General features: G+C 38.3%; 1 long non-coding RNA gene across 3 annotated transcripts in view; it reads right to left on the bottom strand.

Annotated features, from left to right (window-relative positions):
• The window catches only part of LOC106727716, a 12,098-nt gene that overhangs the window by 3,246 nt on the left and 2,587 nt on the right, over positions 1-6,265 (bottom strand). For 2 of the 3 annotated variants that reach the window (XR_001363950.1, XR_001363953.1), the window contains exon 2: positions 2,670-2,807. This is a non-coding gene — a long non-coding RNA (uncharacterized LOC106727716). Of the gene's footprint in view, positions 1-2,665; positions 2,808-6,265 lie in introns of all 3 variants that reach the window. The other variant, XR_001363954.1, reaches the window with a different exon arrangement.

Raw genomic sequence — 6,265 nt, 5'->3', positions numbered from 1 at the left:
CCGGGAGCAGGCCTAAGCCAGCAGGTCGTTATCTCCCGAGGGGTCCCAGACTGCCAGAGGGCACAGGCCGGGCTGGGGGACCCCCCTCCCCACCCCCCCGAGTGCACAAATTTTTGTGCACCGGGTCTCTAGTTCTATATAATAAAAAGGAAATATGCAAATTAACCCTCACACCCTCACAAGATGGTTGCCTACGACCAGGCTGGCAGGGGGGTTAGTGAGGGACGATCAAACGACTGAACAGCAGGCTGCGTGGGGTGACCAGGCCAGCAGAGGGGGGCAGTTGGGGGCAACCAGGCCAACAGTGGGAGCAGTAAGAGGCGACCAGGTCTGCAGGGAGGGGGCAGTTAGGCACGATTAGGCCAGCACACAGAAGCAGTGAGGGGCGATCAGGCCAGCAGGGGGGCGGGCAGTTAGGGGCAACCAGGCAGGCAGGCAGGTGAGTGATTAATGTTTCTCTCTCATTGATGTTTCTAACTCTCTATCCCTCTCCCTTCCTCTCTGTAAAAAATCAATAAAATATATTTTTTAAAAAGAGTAGAACACCCTTAAAAATCTTTGGAGCCCTGTTATTTAACTGAAATGAGGTGGCCAAGTAGGCAGTAAGATTTTTAAAGAATTGCCTAGCTGGTTTGGCTCAGTGGATAGAGCGTCAGCCTGTGAACTGAAAGGTCCCAGGTTCGATTCTGGTCTAGGGTACATACCCGGGTTGTGGGCTCGATCCCCAGTGGGGGACTTGCAGGAGGCAGGTGATCTATGATTCTCTCTCATCATGGATGTTTCTATCTCTCTCTCCCTCTTCCTTCCTCTCTGAAATCAATAAAAATATATTGTTTAAAAAAGATTTTTAAATAATCTTTCCTCTGTCTGAAATGTTTTATGAGCAACAGTCTTAGATCCTTCTAAGGTATTAACAAAGAGTGTAGCCATTCACCCTGGATTTGATCTTTTCCAGAAGCCATTTTCAAATTTAGTAATTGTTTTAGAGAAATAATTTTATTTCAAACCCACAAGTTCTGACCCTTTTATATTCAATGATTTATTATCTCTCTCTCTCTCTCTTTCTCTTTCTCTCTCTCTCTCTCTCTTATTCTCCTCACATTTTATTATAGACAATGACATACAAAACAATTTGGAATATTCTGCCTGGAAATACCTTAGCTAGATCATTGAGTTTATCAGGTACATTTCCTCTTTACCACATTAACCACAAAGAGTTTGTCAAAACATCACCAGAGTTTTGACAAACTCTCTGCCTTCACCTAACTAGGGTCCCCTTTCCTTCATTTTCAATAATATTTTCCTTTAAGGTTTGCTGGCAGCCTCCTTAAGGTGTTCCAGGCTTCCACTAACACTCTACTTGAGACCCTTTGGCTTTCAGTCTCCTTCACACCATTCTGACCCCATCCCACAGTACACAGTTCCAAAGCCATTGCCACAAGTTTAGGTTTTGTTATGGCAACATTCCGCTTATAGGTACCAAAATTAGTAGCAATTACCTATTGATACATACATCACCTTAAAATTTAGTGGCTTAAAGCAACAATAATTATTTATTTTGTTCATGAACCTGTAATTTGGGCAGGGCTTAGCAAGGACAACCTCTCTCATGGGATCATCTGGTATCCCTCTTCCTTCCTCTCTGAAATCAATAAAAATATATTTTTTAAAAAAGATTTTTAAAGAATCTTTCCTCTGTCTGAAATGTTTTATGAGCAACAGTCTTAGATCCTTCTAAGGTATTAACAAAGAGTGTAGCCATTCACCCTGGATTTGATCTTTTCCAGAAGCCATTTTCAAATTTAGTAATTGTTTTAGAGAAATAATTTTATTTCAAACCCACAAGTTCTGACCCTTTTATATTCAATGATTTATTATCTCTCTCTCTCTCTCTTTCTCTTTCTCTCTCTCTCTCTCTCTTATTCTCCTCACATTTTATTATAGACAATGACATACAAAACAATTTGGAATATTCTGCCTGGAAATACCTTAGCTAGATCATTGAGTTTATCAGGTACATTTCCTCTTTACCACATTACCACAGAGAGTTTGTCAAAACATCACCAGAGTTTTGACAAACTCTCTGCCTTCACCTAACTAGGGTCCCCTTTCCTTCATTTTCAATAATATTTTCCTTTAAGGTTTGCTGGCAGCCTCCTTAAGGTGTTCCAGGCTTCCACTAACACTCTACTTGAGACCCTTTGGCTTTCAGTCTCCTTCACACCATTCTGACCCCATCCCACAGTACACAGTTCCAAAGCCATTTCACCTAACTAGGGTCCCCTTTCCTTCATTTTCAATAATATTTTCCTTTAAGGTTTGCTGGCAGCCTCCTTAAGGTGTTCCAGGCTTCCACTAACACTACTTGAGACCCTTTGGCTTTCAGTCTCCTTCACACCATTCTGACCCCATCCCACAGTACACAGTTCCAAAGCCATTGCCACAAGTTTAGGTTTTGTTATGGCAACACTCCACAGGTACCCAAATTAGTAGCAATTACCTATTGATACATGCATAACCTTAAAATTTAGTGGCTTAAAGCAACAATATTTATTTTGTTCATTAACCTGTAATTTGGGCGGGGCTTAGCAAGGACAACCTCTCTCATGGGATCGTCTGGTGTAGCTTGACTGGCAACTGGAGAATCTGCATCAGGATAACTTACTCACATGGTTGGCAGTTTGATGCTGTTCATTGCCTGGGAGTTCAGCCAGGATCAAAGGCTAGAAGTTCCTGTTCTTCTCCACATAGGCCCCTCCTTCCTAAGTACCGTATTTTGGCCTTCCTGACAGCGTGGTGGCTGGGTTCTGAGATTAAGCAACAGGAAAAAAAACAAATAGCAGCGCATGGCATTTTTTATACCCTAATCTTAAGAATCATAGGTAATCACTTCTACCACACTCTATTGTTTGAAGTAGCCAAGAAGTTTCAACCAGTTGAAAGGGGAAGATATATAGACTCTAGCTCTTGATGGGGGAAGTCACAAGGTTTTATAAGAATATGTGGAGCCGAAACCGGTTTGGCTCAGTGGATGGAGCATCAGCCTGCGGACTGAAAGGTCCCTGGTTCAGTTCCGGTCAAGGGCATGTACCTGGGTTGCGGGCACATCCCCAGTGGGAGATGTGCAGGGGGCAGCTGATCGATGTTTCTCTCTCATCTATGTTTCTGGCTCTCTATCTCCCTTCCTCTCTGTGGAAAATCAATAAAATACATATTTAAAAAAAAAAGAATATGTGGAACTATGGTTGGAAAATAAAATCTGTTAAGCTAAGTAAAACAGGATTGCATAAAGAAATTAATATTTAGGGGAATATTTTTATCACTGATGGAGATGCAAAAAGAGAGTCTCAAAAACAATGGGGAGTCATTGGAAGTCTGAGCAATAGAGGCGAAGGGGTGATAGAACCATATTTGCTTGTAGAACAATCACTCTAACAATATGGGGGAATATGGACTTCAGATAGACTACTATAGGAGGAAGACCTCGTTGGAAAATAGTGCCATAGCTGAGATAAGTAAGAGGGCCTGAACTAAGATATTAGCAGTGAAGATTATTAGATATGAAGGAATTAAACTACCCGGACTTGGTGGAAAGCAGCAAGGTACCTGGCATACAAAAGACAATAAAGATTTGTTAAGCAGAACTGGAAGTTTGGTAGGGCTCTTACTTAGCTATTTCAACAAGGGGGAAATGTAAAACATAATCTAAAATGGCTGTTTCAAATGACATAAGCTTTGCATATAATATTCCCTTGAAAGGAAAGAAATGACATGGCACAATCTATAAATGTATTTTTATGTGCTTAAAATATATGTTTTAAAAAAACCACCTTAAATATATAAAACTGTTTACATATTTCTTCTCAAGGAGAAGTCAAGTACATATTTTAAAAACTACCCAACCACTAAACCAGAGGCTTATTATGAATACTATGAAGTTTTTTAATAGTCACTCTTAGAGATCAACAACATCATTAATTGGAAGTCTTTTTAATTTTTTTACAGAAATAGCTATGAAGTTTTGTACCAATAACTAAAAAAAATAAAAAATAAAAAATAGGTGGGCTGAAAAGAAACACCTTCAGTATATGGGATGTTTTTCTAGCATTGTACCAGAATGTGTTGGAGATGTCTAAATGTTCCTTGTTTAAAGAAGAAACCAGGAAGTTGGCAGTGGCCATCACCTCTTGCCTGTAATGAGATATCAAGGTCATGAAATACTGATGTCCACACTTCCTGATCATCAGTCTCTAAGATATACAAGTCGTGGTTAAGTGCTATTTCCTTAGCAACCCTCATGACCCAGAGCTGTAAATCCTTCCCACTAGAGAGAAGATGCTGACCGTCCCATTGTAGTGCCTTAAGATAATGTTGTACAGATTATTTGCAGTTTTTACCAGTTGAGTATTTATTTAACTTTAGATTGTTTTTCAGAATCATATTAACTTGAAAATCATCTGGCTGACACAAATCAATTAGATCTCTAGTATTCTGCATGGAAGAACCTCTCAGAAGTAAATAATTATAACATACTCTGTATATAGTACATTTTATTTGTAATACTTCAATGTTGATATTAAATTGACTTAATTTATTAGCCAGTTTTTCTCAACTTCTGTTAACCCATACCCCACCAGTTCATATGATTTGAAAAGGCTGTGCTTTCTGTAGTTTATATTTTAAAGGAATATTTCTCCAATTGTAAAATTATGAAACTGAATAAAAAGAACACACTCATCCATTCTGCGTGTACACACACACACACACACACACACACACACACACACACACACATATTCTGATAATTGCCCTTGCCCAACTGAGAATCTCTATGCTTAGAGGGTTTTTCAAAACTCAGCTTAGTTGTTCATTATTTTTAAAAATGAGAATCAAAGAAAAAGACACAGGAGAATAATGCTAAGAGAATATTATTGTCAAGGACATTGTTATTAAAAAATAATAAGGGGTTACAAGTAGCCAAAACTAAGGATTCCCGTTTTGTGAAGCTCCAAATCCTTTAAGTAAACAATACAGAGTAATGCATCTATCTAATCATTGCCAATTATCCTGATTAACCTTTTATTGTGGTGCCAATTAAATATGTTCTTTAAAATACTAGAAAAGATAAATTTCTGACAAATGTATCTAACATTGAACTTTTCTGAATTAAATAAAGCTAAGTTTTAGGCAGAACAAATCACATAATTTTGATAGTGGTTTATTTAACCTCAGGCTGGAATTATGACTGTATTTTCACTTAGATTTGACTCAGATAATCAATATTTTCTTGATATTTTAATTCATTGCTATTATATTTGCTTTGTCATCTATTATTATCATTATCACTACCTCTTGCTGATAGCTCATATTTATTGAGCTCTTCCCAAATGCTACGCAGTATGCTAAATGTCCTTATTACACCTTATTAATCTCCCCACTGAACCAGAGTAGGTGCTATTGTTATTTTCAGGAGAGTAAGGCTAAAACAAGTAAGAAAGCAGCAAAGCTAAGCCTGGATCTGAGGCTTATCTGCTTCTAGATTGGACCTCTTAATGTTTACATTCTTCCACTGCCTTCAGTTATATATGCTTTAGCAATATTTTTTTGTAAAAAGACATGAACATAGATGTCTCTGGTTTTTAGCAAATTCAGTAGAGACTCAAACGTACAGGTTGGGTCACATACAGAACTGACTTGTTCTGTACAATCTAACAGCATTCACAGTAGAATGACATTTAAAGGGACATTTGTTGGGAAAATGTGGTATTTTTATCCAGCTCTATCGGATACTGTGATGTACAGATTTGAGGAAGAAAGCAATGTGCTCAGAGCAGAAAATTGGGGTTTAAGAAATCTCTCCAGAAGGAAATAATTTCTAGGTTTTGAAGAAATAGAGATAAGAAAAGGAAAAGCAGAACAGAAATGCTGAAATTGAGAACACACAATAAAAGAAATCCATATCACTCTACAAGTACCTGTGGTTGGGATTTTTCCATTATAGAAATATTTCCTCACCAGAAAATTTCTATTCAGGTTATTACTGATTCCCCCACTGCCTTCTCCTCTTTTCCCTTTATTTTTGTTATTAATTGGAAAGTATTAAGTACTTTAAAGAAAGTTGCTTTGCTGCCAGCTTTGCTATAATTCAGATGATCCATAAACCAAGACATGTTGTAAATGGATGGTTATCAGTTTCTCTGATGTCCCACATTGAGTTCCAGCCTGTTGTTTTTATAAAGCCAAGCACTTGGATTTAGGGGCGGCG

Source organism: Myotis brandtii, unplaced genomic scaffold, assembly GCF_000412655.1.
Source record: "Myotis brandtii unplaced genomic scaffold, ASM41265v1 scaffold112, whole genome shotgun sequence".
Lineage (NCBI taxonomy): Eukaryota > Metazoa > Chordata > Mammalia > Chiroptera > Vespertilionidae > Myotis > Myotis brandtii.
The sequence above is the reverse complement of the archived record's forward strand: the minus strand, read 5'-3'. Positions and strand labels throughout refer to the sequence as shown.